This window comes from Hemicordylus capensis, chromosome 6, assembly GCF_027244095.1.
Source record: "Hemicordylus capensis ecotype Gifberg chromosome 6, rHemCap1.1.pri, whole genome shotgun sequence".
NCBI classification, from domain to species: domain Eukaryota; kingdom Metazoa; phylum Chordata; class Lepidosauria; order Squamata; family Cordylidae; genus Hemicordylus; species Hemicordylus capensis.
Window position 1 is genome coordinate 106,014,926 of NC_069662.1, and position 13,629 is coordinate 106,028,554.

General features: G+C 41.6%; 1 protein-coding gene across 12 annotated transcripts in view; it reads right to left on the reverse strand.

Moving 5' to 3' along the window:
- Nucleotides 1-13,629, reverse strand: part of RBMS3 (RNA binding motif single stranded interacting protein 3) — a 1,053,558-nt gene that overhangs the window by 508,864 nt on the left and 531,065 nt on the right. The window lies entirely within an intron of this gene.

A 13,629-nucleotide genomic window follows, 5' to 3' on the forward strand; every position in this document is an offset into this window, starting at 1 on the left:
CCACCTTTGCTGTTCAAAGAAGATACAGCAAGCTTTTGAGTTACACAGGACACCACATCATTGGGCAACTGTGCCATTATACTTGAGTGTATTGCTGTGAAAGACTCCTTGTAGTTTAAATTGATTTGCTTATGAATCCTCTGGAGCAGGAATCTGTATAGTTCCAGGTGTCCAGCTGTCACTTCATAAAACTAAGAAGTGGACTTGAGCAGTTATCCTTGTTCAAATGTTGCTGTGGTGATAGAGTGGATTTATCTCATTAAAGATTTCTTCTTTGTCTAATTATCTGACATGCTTTCTGGCTGGCACTGCTTTTTCTTAAAATTTTGTCTCTATCTGTTGCATCATGATTTAGAAAACAAATAAAGGTGTATTTTTATGCCATGGCCAAAATTAAGCAGAAAAAAACACTTTGTTTTAGATTAGAATATGCTGCAGAGATACAGTGTTTAGTGATTTGCAGGACTTTGTACTATATTTTAAAATATTTGAATTCGTTTGTTTTGCAGCTAATCTCTTTGAAGGTTGATCTTCCTCTTTTTTTAAAAATTGTTGTGTGAGAGCTGCTTGCTAATGCACTAAATAATTTTTGAGCTGACATTATAGTAAAGTTATCTGAAAGATGGGTGCCAGATGTTTGGATGGGGGGGCGCAATTTCAGTGCTTGCCCTGGGTGCTATTTTCCGTAGATACGCCTCTATTTTCCCTACGCACTTGCGCAGGGCATACTGGAGCTTCTGGGGGCCAGTCCCTGCTGGCTCTGTCACGGAGCCAGAAGTCGTGTGGGCGACCGATCCGGCCTCCCAGGGCTCCCGCCCATCTCATCCATGGGGAGAGCGGGTTTAGCCCGTTCTCCCCGTCTGGGGTGTATCTACGGTGTGGCAGGCAGGGCACGTGCCCCGGGCACCACTTGAAGGGGGGTGCCATTTTTTAAAAATGGCTGCAGAAAACAAAATGGCCACTGTGCATGCTCAAATGGCTTCTGTGAGGCCCTAGGCCATGCCAGGCTTCTCAGAGGCCATTTGAGCATGCGCGGTGGCCATTTTGTTATCAGCAGCCATTTTTTAAAATATATATATATATATATATATATTAAAAACAGCCACTGCACATGCGAGGCCCTAGATGCCAGCGAGGGGAGGGGGAACCTTTGCAGACCCCCACATACATGGCCTTTAGGAAACCACTTGAAGGGTCTACAGGTAATTTTTATATATATATAATATAAAATATAAGTCACTGTACACATATTTAGTTTGGCACTAAGTACAAAGAATCAGGGCTTGTGAATATTGAGCTGAAGCTTATGAGATAGGATTGTATTTATTTGCTCTTACTTTGCTACTTGTGATAAGTGAGTTAAATGTGATGTCTTAATAATATGGCTATTAATGATGAGTTTGTCTTTGAATCAGTGTGAAATCCTTAGTATTAAGCCACACTGGGAGTTTCTTGCTCTCTTCTCTCATTTTAACTGTCTATCTGAAATACTAGAATATATTCCAAGCAGTGACACAGTTTACTCTGCATATCCTTTAATTATTTTCAGATAATTATTTATTATCTGGGAAAAGCCAAATTCTCCATTTATTTTTAAAACTTATGTAATAGTGATGCTACAATGCATAGTAGAGAATTAGACAGGCACTTCTGTTTCGTTTTCCAAGTACACCTCCACATAGTATTTGGGTATTTCATGAGCCCCAGCATACTGAAATCTGTAGTTTCCCAGCATTTTTGGTCTGGCTACATCCACTGCTAGTTTTTGAAATATTAAAAGATTAACAAGCTTGACTTGTATTTCTCAGCTGATATTATGGTAAAGTTATCTGAAAGATGGGTGTCAGATGTTTGGACAGGGGGCGCAATTTCAGTGCTTGCCCTAGGCCAGGGGTGGGGAACCTTGGCACTCCAGCTGTTGTTGAACTACAACTCCCATCATCCCCAGCCACAATAATTGTGGCTGGGGATGATGGGAGTTGTAGTTCAACAACAGCTGGAGTGCCAAGGTTCCCCACCCCTGCCCTAGGCACTATTTCCCCTAGATACGCCTCTGCTCCCCACTTACCTTTACAAACCAGGTCTCACTGATCGTGAGACTCGGCTCATAGAATGACAGGGTTGGAAAGGACCTTGGAGGTTTTCTAATCCAGTCCCCTGCTCACTGCAGGAATCTCCTAAAGCATTCCTGACAGAGGGCTGTTCAGCCTCCATTTGGCTGATCTCTTTGGATCTCACGTTCCTCTCATATTCATTTAAACTCCTATAAAGTTTCATATATCTTCTCTTTGGCTCCCACATACTACTCATGTCTCCCTCCATGTCCCTGCTCACCTTCTTTGTCCCTCATCCAGTCGCATCCTCCATTCCCAACTCACAGTTTTTTAACAGCACTCTCTACCACTAAACCTGGCTGCCACTCGACACCAATTGGGCTGTTTTTCAGTGCTTGTTGATAGTACATCTGTACATACGGTTATATTTGCCCTCCATTTCTCCAAGCTGTGAGAAGTTCTAGGGCTGCAGCACTTTCCTGATTCTGACTTCCCTTGGAGGAGAGATGGTTGGAGGCATATGGCATCTTTGTAACATTTGTCTTAACTACCAGTATATAAGTTGAGTATTATATGAAATTGGAATAGCAGCAGAGTACTCTCATGAGTCAGCAACATGTTATATCAGTTCCTAGAAAGGAGACATACTGAGGCTGTTCACACAAGCAGCCCTAACCAGGCTTGCACAGCCCTACCAGGGTAGGGTTGCTCATGTGAACGACCGGGATCCCACTGGATAGCCCAGGAATTTCCCCTGGGCTATTATCCAGGTAGAAAGGTATGAGCGTACCAGGCATCCTGATTTTGTGTCTGCTTTGGTTTCCTGCCTGCAGACATAGAGCTGAGCACCTAGAATGCCCGGCTTGAGGGGGAATTTCCCAAAGCACCATGCTCTGCACGTGGTGCACTGTGGGATTTCTGGAGCCTGGCTCCAAGAGATCATGTGGGGGGAGGTAGGTATGCTCCTGGCTTCTCCCAGCCCTCCCTAGCCACCAGGAATTTTGGTCATGTGAACAACCTTACTATATTATTAGCCTATTCCAGGCATGGAGTAGATCAGGGATTCTCAAACTTGGGTCCTCAGGTGTTATTGGACTTCAACTCCCATAATCCCCAGCCTCAGTGGCCTTTGGTTGGGGATTATGGGAGTTGAAGTCCAATAACACCTGAGGACCCAAGTTTGAGAATCACTGGAGTAGATTAATGCCTGGGCCTACACAGGCAGCAGAATGAGATGACGGAATCTCTGAAGGATGAGAATATGTACCATTGCAGGCTGAGTATGGGAGAATCACATTTACTAACGCTGCCCTTGTTGGAAAAAAATCTCTGTATATAGAAAACTATCTCAACAGCGATTAAGCTTGGCTAGAACCTCCTTTCCTGGATAAGCCTTTTTTCTTTTCTTTTTTTAACTTCAAGCATTCAAAAGTTGTAGATCTACTAACTGAATTCTGAAATGATAGCAACTACCCTAGCACCTCCGGGTTATTACATTCTGCAGACCAGGAGAAAGGCACCAGCATGCAATTCAGAGAAAAACAAAAGTCACAGAATTTATACTTTTTACTGCAGTTTACAAAACAAAACCAACCACCAACTATCCCTCCTTTTTGAAGTATTTATTTCCCTTCACTGTAGACTAGGTTTGTACATAGCCACTCACACAGCTGTCTGTGGCAAGTAAGATCTGCCTTGAGGCAATCAGGCAGGGAAGCTTTTGTCAACTAGAAGAGGGCTGGTTCTTTCTTCTGTGGCTGTCAACATGTCACAAATGTGTAGCACAGCCATACATTTAGACGTTGGCTAGCAAACACAATAAAAGGGGGTTGTAATTTTTGTGATCTTATTGTCAAGCTTGTTTCAGACTAGAGCTGGCACACAAAGAAATAGTAGTCAATTCATTGTTTGTGTTCATATTAGCTGATTAAATCTGAATAAAACATTTATAAAACATTTGTTAAAAAACCAATTTCCTCTTTTTTTTAAAGTTACCAAGTTTTGTGCCACAACAGGCACCATCTTAAAAGAGTAGTAGTAGTAGTAGTAGTAGTAGTAGTAGTAGTATGTTTATTGTGGTCACAGACCAGATTAACAAACAATAACAATTAATAGCATTAATAAGAAAATTCAAAAATTTCAAAAGTTTACAAAATCACAAACTATTCAAATCACTAATACAGTCTTTACGGAGCTTCGATGTCACAAAACAGAACTTTGCCACATGATCTGAAATTACAGGTTTAAAATTGGCCAGCATAATTTCCAAATAAAATTGGTCTGTGTCACCAGGATAAATGGCTAAAATAGGAGCAATAAATTTGGTGCAAGTGTCCTTATAAAATTGGCAATAAAGAATAACATGGGTGATAGACTCTATATCGCCTGAGCCACGGATACAACAGCGCTGATCATAAGGAAGTCATTTGAATTTACCATCAAGTACTGCCGAAGAGAAAACGTTCAGTCGCATGAGGGTCAGAAACCTCCTAAATTTTGGTACCATGATCTGGTCTAAATATTCAGCCGGTTTATAGTTAAAAGTTTGAGAACCTAAGTAAATTCCCTTAGGTAACCGTGAGGACTCCTCCTGCAAATCTATATCTCGGAGCCGTTGCTTCACAAAGCAAAGCCCCTGCTCTAATCCTTGCCCAATAAGATCTTCTTGAGATGTGCCCAAGTGATGCAATTTTAATTTCAGAGCGAATTTCCATTTGGAAACAAAACTGTCTGATAACACTAAAGGGGCAAGACCAGCCAGAAAGAAGACCAGGTTTAACCAAAATTTAATTATGCAAAACCATACTTTTGCTTTCAGCCTGGTGACCCCTGCTCCCTACGAAGGACAGCATTTTGCTGTACTCCTGGGTACCTGAAAAATAGCCCTCAGGAATTTGGTTTGTACTGTTTCAAGGTGAGAGAAATTTTCAAGAGGACCAATCTGCACCCCATAAAGAGTTTGGGGATATATCTTGGCCTTCAACAATTTTATAGCTGCTGGTACGAAAAAGGCACCCCTAGAGTAATAGAAGGACTTAATCATATTTGCCGTCTGTTGAGCACCTTGGGAAATATAATCAAGATGGGCTTCACGTGTTCCAGTTTGGTGGAATACCACCCCCAAATACTTAAAAACCTTAACCTGTTCAATACTATGCCTGTTTATTGTCCATTTAAAGATTTTGGGGTGCTTTGAAAACACCATTATCTTGGTCTTAAAAGCCTCCTTCTCAGTATATTTACCTAAGAAGGTCAAAGCACGACTGAGACCTATCCTGGTTTGAGATAAAAGGGCAATATCATCCACATAGAGCAATAATGAAACATGTCTGCCAACAAGTTTGGGGGGGTGCAAATCCAAATCATTAAAATGCGAAACTATTGAGTTTATGTAAAAATTAAACAAGACTGGGGCAAGGATACATCCTTGCCGAATTCCTTTATAGGTAGGAATCTCAGACGAGAGGTGCCCTTTTCTAGAGCATTGTACTCTGAGACCATCTTAAAAGAGGTTTCCCTACCTGTGAAAGCTAGAAGAGGAATACCTCTTTTAAGACAGCAGCTGCCATCTTAATCAAAAGTGTATACATTTTAAAATGTAGTTATCCTTCAGTGGAACAGATCAATTGCCCTAGAAGAAGAGTTGCATGATTTGAAATACGTTGAGTCAAAAAAATGACCAAAGCACCTTTCAGGTCTTGTTTCTCTTTGCTTTTTTACGGGTGCTAGGGATGTGCTGAAATGCGATTCAGCATCCAAATCACGGGCACGTCCCTTTTAAAATGAGAGCTTACACAGTACCTTTAAAGCAGAGGAGAGCAGATCCATAGCTGCTCCTCTTTCGATCGCCACCACTGCCATAATCCCGCTGCTCCCCCCAGCTGTGCCCGTGCACCGGTGGGGCATCTCCCAGCATTCTCTGCACGATGCCGGCACTCACATGGCCTCAGTGCATGCGCAGCTGCCATTTACGTGGTCACCAAACAAGACATGTCATGCAGGGGCAGTTGAGAGATGCCCCACCCACATGCGTGCGTGTGACGTAGGTGGCGCACGCGCACGGTAGCAACGGGCGCGCGCACGGTGGCGATGGGCGCGCGCGCGCCGCGCACATGCGTGCTCCTGTTACTGAGACTTCCTGGCAACGACGGGGGCAGAGGCGGCAGGGAGGAACGCTGCCACCCCAAAAACTTCGTAATCCAACTCATTGATTGACAACACACTGGAACCCTGCCTCATACATGCATGAGTATGCTCTCATCTCTAACACCTTTGAAATGTCTTATGAAATTGGATCATACATGCTGAAATGTATAGAGGTGGTTCTCACGCACAGCCTGGCCCAGACTGGGATGGGCTTCCCAGATTGGGATGGGGCTCTAACCCAGTGGGGCAGCACCACCCAGCCCAGGTTAACAGTGCCAACGTGTCATTAGCCCAGGCTCCAGGATCATGTGTTTCCTTGGGCTTCGTTTAGCCCATGGAGACACAGAGACAGGGGCCTAGGGCACCCATCTCCTGGGGGAATCCACCAATGCACCTCACTTGGCATGCAGTGAATTGTGGTATACTCGGATGCCGGGACACCTTGTCCCGACTTCTGGAGCTCCTCACAGGCTAGCGTAGCGGAGGATCATCTGGGAGCACGGTTCATACTCCCAGCAATGGGGGAAGGTAAGCTTCGTGCACCCTTCCCCCCGCCCAGTTGTGTGGATAGTTCCATAATCTGTATTATAGTTACATTTGCCTGACCTTCATATATCCATTTCTATTGCTGTCTATTTGCATTCAACTTTTAGTGACATCTGCACTCATTTTTTTTAGCACATGAAAGGAAACCAGGGGGTTAGTTTTTCCTTAAGCAAAACAAGTGGGTTTTGGATATGGTAGCAGGTCACAAGCAATATGTGGCAGAACATGGATGGCATTGCCCTATGAAATGTTCATGTGAATACATAGCAAACATGACATAATTTTATATCGGATTATATTAAATTTAAATGGGAGTTCTTGATACTAAATGCTCCCAGGGGCAATTTGAGCAATATTTCTTCCTTGACTTTTTGTTTGTTTGCTGTCAATTCTCTGCTTTGAAAATATCGTTTGCTTAGCAAGGCCCATCCTCGGCTAGACAATTGTAGTGCAACTAGTGGCCTAGCAATTGTAAAAGGACCTTTTTTTTAATATGCTTAATACTCCTGCCTCTTCTACTGACACTTAGGAACATTTACCATTTTGTAGATAATAAAAGCTTTTCAAAAGCTCCCTTTCTTAACACAAGTATGCTGCTGTCGAACTGCTTGCCTACGTAAGGGTAGGTCTGTGGCTCTATAAACATTTGTGTTTCGTGACTGAAACAGCAGTCGCATAACCCTGCTTTCAGGAAAGCAGCGCAACAGCGGTGGCCCTGACAGTCAGACCTATAATAACGAGGAAGAGCAGCTTAAGGAAAATCTTCATTTGCCCAGAACAAAGTAATCTGAGCCAACAAGAAAGCAATTCTTCCCCTTTCCCCCCCTTCAACAGCCCTGAAGACTCCTGACAACACTTGGGACGATAAGCTTCACTCAGAGGCCTGCTTTGCAATGAGACGCACTGTTTCACAACTCGAACTGCCTGGAATGTGAGCATCCTTTCACACATTTTCATTTCAACCACCGCTTCAGAGATGGAATCTCACTACCTATATTAATACAGCCAGTCACTGTAATATTATTAACAGAGCTTGCAGCAGGGTGTAACTTTGCTATAATAAAGGAGAGCATTAGCTGCACGGTGAATAAAACCAGCTGGGAGGGAAATACATCATAGGTCTCCCCCTGCAATAGTGCTTGGGATCGTTGTTGCTGAAGTAACTCTTTCTGCTTTGGTGGATCTTGCTGATATGTGAAAATACTTTGCTTTAGGGAAATTCTTTTTTCTGTCCAAATATCATTTGTTCATCATAGCTCATAGGCCTACCACATCTCTAATCGCTGCATTGCCCTTCTCCTTTCTGCTTCTCATCCTCTTTCCCTCCCCTTGCATCTCATCCTGAGGGTTGAGCCTCAGTGCATTTAACTTGTAACCTGCATCGATTTTTAAAATCTGCTTGTAGAGTGAAAGGAGTCCTCCTTTGCAGATCAATTTACAAGAGTCACAGGAGTAAGGTCATACATAAGGGAATGATCTTCTACTTCAAGGCTCCCATTCAGTTCACAGGAAGATATTCAGTGGTTTGAGTAGAAAGAAAGAGAAAAATCCAGCAAACACTGAAGAATTATGTAGTAATAAAAATACTGAGAGTATTTAAGACTGGATTAAAAAAATCTTTCAAAAGTTTATGAATGAGTGATTGGATACTACTTCCATTTCCGGTTAATAGCAACAATATAATCTCTAAAGTGTTCCCACATATAAAAACAATATAAAACAAGTTCTAAAAACAATATAAAAACAATTCAAAAACCATTTTACAAAACCATTTAAAACTAAATAAAATACTTTTAAAAACAATTTACAAACCTTGGAAGGCCAGGCCAAACAAGTAAGTTTTTAGGGCTCTCTTTAAGGCCAACAGCAAGCCTAAACTGTGGATATCTGCCAGGCGTGCAATCCATAGGCCAAGAGCAGCTACAGAAAAGGCCCAGTCCCAAGTCACCACCAGACATACTGGTGGCAACTGGAGGTGGACCTCTCCATATGACCTCAACAAGCGATGGGGATCATACCGAAGAAGGCGCTCTCTAAGGTAGCCAAGCCATTCAGAGCTTTAAAGGTAATAACCAGCACTTTGTATTTCGCGCAGAAACATATCAGCAGCCAGTGCAACTGTCTTAAGACAGGCATAATATGGTCTCTCTTTGGGTTACCCTAGCGACCAATCTGGCTGTCGCATTTTGAACTAACTGAAGTTTCCGAACTACGTACAAAGGCAGCCCCATGTACAGCTCATTGCAGTAGTCGAGCCTGGAGGTTACCAGCTGATGCACCACTGTTTTGATATCGTTCTCTTCAAGGAATGGACACAGCTGTCGAATCAACTGAAGTTGATAGCGCTCCTGGCCATAGCCTCCACCTGAGATACCAGGGTAGGGCCAGGATCCAAGAGCACTTCTAAGATGCGTACCTATTCCTTCTGGGGGAGTGTAACCCCATCCAGCACTGGAAGATCTAACTCATCCCTTAAATTACGATCCCCTACAATGAGCACCTCCATCTTGCTTGGATTCAGCTTCAATTTGTTATTCCTTATCCAGCCCATTACTGCCCGTAGGCAGGAGTTTAGGGAGTGAATGCCATTTCCTGATTTCATTTATACTGGGTGGGGGTGGGGAATTAACTGCAATTAGCCGAGCATTTTGGTCTCCTCCAAAAGGAGACCAGTTCTATGATTCCATATAATATCAAAAGGTTTTGTCTAGCACCTGTTTATTGCAGTGGAATGGATCCTAAAAGGAAAATGAGCAAAACCAGAGGCCAACAAAAACAGCTTTATCCTACAGGACAAACTAAACTAGAGGGTGGACACCACCTTTGGATGGATAAGGCGGTATAGAAAATAAATAAATAAATAAATAAATAAATAGGTGCAAAGTGAAATTGAACTTTAAATTCTTTTGATTTAGAATCACTAAAGAAAAACATGTCTATATTATAAAGAAACAACTCTTTGATCTGGAAGTTTTAACAAGGCAGCTTTTTTATTCTATACAGTTACAGCAATTAACGTTTTAAAGATGAAAAATAAATTTATTTAAAGGCTTTGGTGATGTCCAGAGTGAGTAAAAATATATTACAAATCAGATATTTCAAAGAAATAATGAACACCTTGCAGAACCCTTATTCATTCATATATATATATATAGGCATTTTTTTTAAAAGTTACTGACAAAACAGCTGACACCACTGCAAAGGCATCATGTAATGTCAGCATAAACAGTGCTATGAACTACTGTTACTTGGAAACATTCTGCTCTGCACTTGAGGAACTTGTGTATAATACTTATAGGAGCAGAAGAGCATTTTTTTCTAGCAGGTAACTACCTTTCACTGCCCTGTATCAGCACTTCTGCAAATGATTCTTCTGCATAGTAGGTCACAAAAACTCTTCAAGTGCCAAGAGGAATGCTACTTGGATCTGACTAAGTTAGCAGACATTTGCCATGTTTTGACCTCGAATTACTAATCAGTCAGTAAGAATGTGATACCTGGACAGGATAGCAAGGACACTATAAGCATTCCAAGTAGTAAGATGGAGGCGAGAGGTGAACTGAAGGTAGTCTTCTGAGTTAATTTTACCTTGGCACACTTGCTGCAAAGACTGGACATTCTGTCTCAGCATTTCTGGACCACATAACTCACACCTGTGAGAGAGATTAATCCCTTTTTGGTCCTTGACAATCCACATGGCTGACAAGAACTGGTGGTGTAAATGCTGCAGAGGTGACTTTCTGCAGTGAACACAAGGTTTTTCATAGTACCTGGAATCTTTTGAACTCTTCCGTGTCAACTATGAATGTGGGAAGCCTCCATATAAACTACAACCTGCATACCATGTGACCCATTCCATATAAAATGCCACCATAGCTTCTTAACGGAGTCTCTTCCACAGATTCCCATATACTTCCCTCTTCCAGTGTAAATTAATTGCTGCAAATAAAAAGACTGCTTAAAGCATGGAACAATGTAATTAACCAATTAATTTGTCAGTTGCAGATTTAAAACCTTTTCAGTTGACTTGGCCTTTTCAGATAGCTATTTGGTGCTAATAGTGCGGTTACAGACAGGTTGTGTACATCTCTTGATTCAAGAAATACACCTAACTTAACAATAAACATAACAGTAAGCTGATTCTTCAGAAAATTTTTTCCATAATGAGTAGTCAAGATAAAGTTATTTTCATTAATGGTCTCAAATTTCACTACTGTGCAGATACACCAATTTATTGATTAATTAGCAAGATAGTTAAGCAATCAGTCTTTCACTAGCAGACAGACACATCTAAGTTTTAAAATGCTTGCATAGCAGTTCCGTCACTACTTATTGATATGACTGTTTGACTATTCTTGCTGCCTGTTCTTCCCACTGAGAGTCATTGAAACCACTAGGACCTTAGAAAAAGTAAGCTAGATTTTTACAAAAACTAACTTCCTAGAAAAGTACCCAAATATGTCACTTTTTTTTTTTTTGGTCCTTTCTGTTCCTCCCAGTCTCATTTTCAGCACAGCTAATATGCAGGACAAACAGCAGCCAAGTTCTTTAGATAATCAGACTTCTAAGAATGCTTTCAGCCAAGACATTCCTGACTACATTAAGGTGGCTACCTGTAAATCTATCTAGATGTACGGAAGATAAACCATCTCAGCTGCACATTCCTGACACATAAATACTAAACAGCATTATCTAAATGCTTCTGTGATTACTCATCCCCTCCCCCAAACCCATCACCCACATTAGGTTTATTTCCTGCAATCCTGATCTGGTTACATGAAGGATTGTTTGGTGAGCGAGACTGAAATTTGAGCATTTTGAAAGCTTCCTTGCAGCTTTAAAAAAACCACCCCAAAAACACCACCCTGAACTGTTCTGGATCTATGCTACTTGCCTAGCTGACTGTCAAAGCAAACACTTTGTTCACTCTACTTGTTCACTCTGCTGTCCTGAGAAAATGTAGCTCTGGTACTGCTTCACTGATCACATGGCTCAGAATTATACCCAGCATAAAATAGGGGCCAAATCCCTTTTATACAATCTTGACTTAGATTCACCCTGCGTTCATACCAAGCATTTATCATATGCCATGCTACTTCTGGCTTCTCACACAAGGGGCAAGTTTACATGAGCAGTAACTTCAATATACTAAAAAATCTTTAAATTACTTCAACTCCAGGTTCTGTTTTCATGTGGAACCCCTGACAACAGTAATTCGACTGTAAGCTCTCTCTAAACTATTTTGTTTTCTGTAAAGCTCCTTTTAATGATAATGCAGCTGCTTGGCTGTTTGAATCTGCCCTAAGTTAGCGCCTCAAGGATCTTTAGTTAAGTGGTATAATAAATAAATAAATACTGACTCCTTTATGAAGGGCAACACTTATCCCCTATTCCTGAACTATTTTATCATGTGGTCTGAAAGAGGAGCATCTTCACCACTTCCAGGAGTGCCTCCATTAGCTACATCAAGCGATCTTACAGAGTGATGGGAATTTTAAAATATTCTTACTTTTAAAAGTGGTGATTCTCTTTATTTAGCAGGGTGAGAGCAACTGGCCCTTTCCACCCCCAGGACAGCGTCCTTCCAGTGGCTATTGCTGGTGTCTATCATATTTTTATTTTTTTTAGATTGTGAGTCCTTTGGGGACAAGGAGCCATTTATTTATTTATTTCTATGTAAACCGCTTTTGTGAACTATGGTTGAAAGGTGGTATATAAATAAATATTTGTCGTATCCGTATCACTGAACTTTGTGGTTCTTCCAAGTGCTGGAAAAGCAGGGAAATTCACTCTTGAACAGAAAGAGAGTATGTGCAAACCAACCATACTGAAGTCAAGTAACGGGGCAGAGTGGGAGCGTAGCCAGGTTAGTCAGATCCTATTCTCTTTTTCAGGGTCATGATGATGCCTTGCATTTGTGCAACAGACAAGACAAACTGCAGCAAGGAAATGCAGCTCACACAACAAGGTGCATGGCAAGTGCTACACACTATCAGTCCCAATCCCATGGCACATACATGTTAGCCTGCTTTCATATAGGTTGAGACAGGGCCATGAACTTGTCAAATTGCTACATAATGTGCCCCTCTGACTCAACACTCTATAGCTACGTATTCTTTTGAATAAGTTTCTGTATTCAACACAATTTTCATCACATGTTTAGTGCAATTGTTACACAAAAACCAGCTACACATTCACCAACCACAAATAGGTATCCATAAAGCAATTCAAAGCAAACATCAACTGTGCTTATGGGGCAATAGATTCCCTCGAAGCTTAATATTTGCCACTATTTGCTCCATTTCATATGTTAACAGCTTTCCCTTTCTAAATGAGTAACAGCTACTGATAAGACCTGACAAACAAGAGCTGAGGTTTCTCTCATGGGTATCACGAATTTTGTTCTCTCCCCCACCCCATTAGTAACTGGGAACAATCTGAGCCTAGTTTCTTTTCTCATTCCCTTAATTACTTCAATTTGTTCTATTTTCATACAATTTATTTTACTAAATCACCACTATTCATCACATATGTGCAGTCAGGGAGTTAGAGAGAATACCCAGCTGGTACTGAGAGGGAGCCAACATCACTTTCAGAAAATATCATCATCAGCAGGAGATTTACATTTCTCCCAATCATGCCAAATTCTGAATAATTTCATATTAGAACCAGGTATCTGCAGGCACACATAAAACAAGAACACCACAGCTCTGGGAAAATGGAAAGCACTTTCTTTGCCCCCAGGACAGGACCTAGCAGGGATACTAGAAACATGTTTCTGAGCTCAAGGCCTGCTCCCACTCTCAGCATTGGATACAATCCCAGGAACAAAAGATCATCCTAAAAGATGAAGCAGGTCTGTTCTTCTTCAAATAAGATAGAC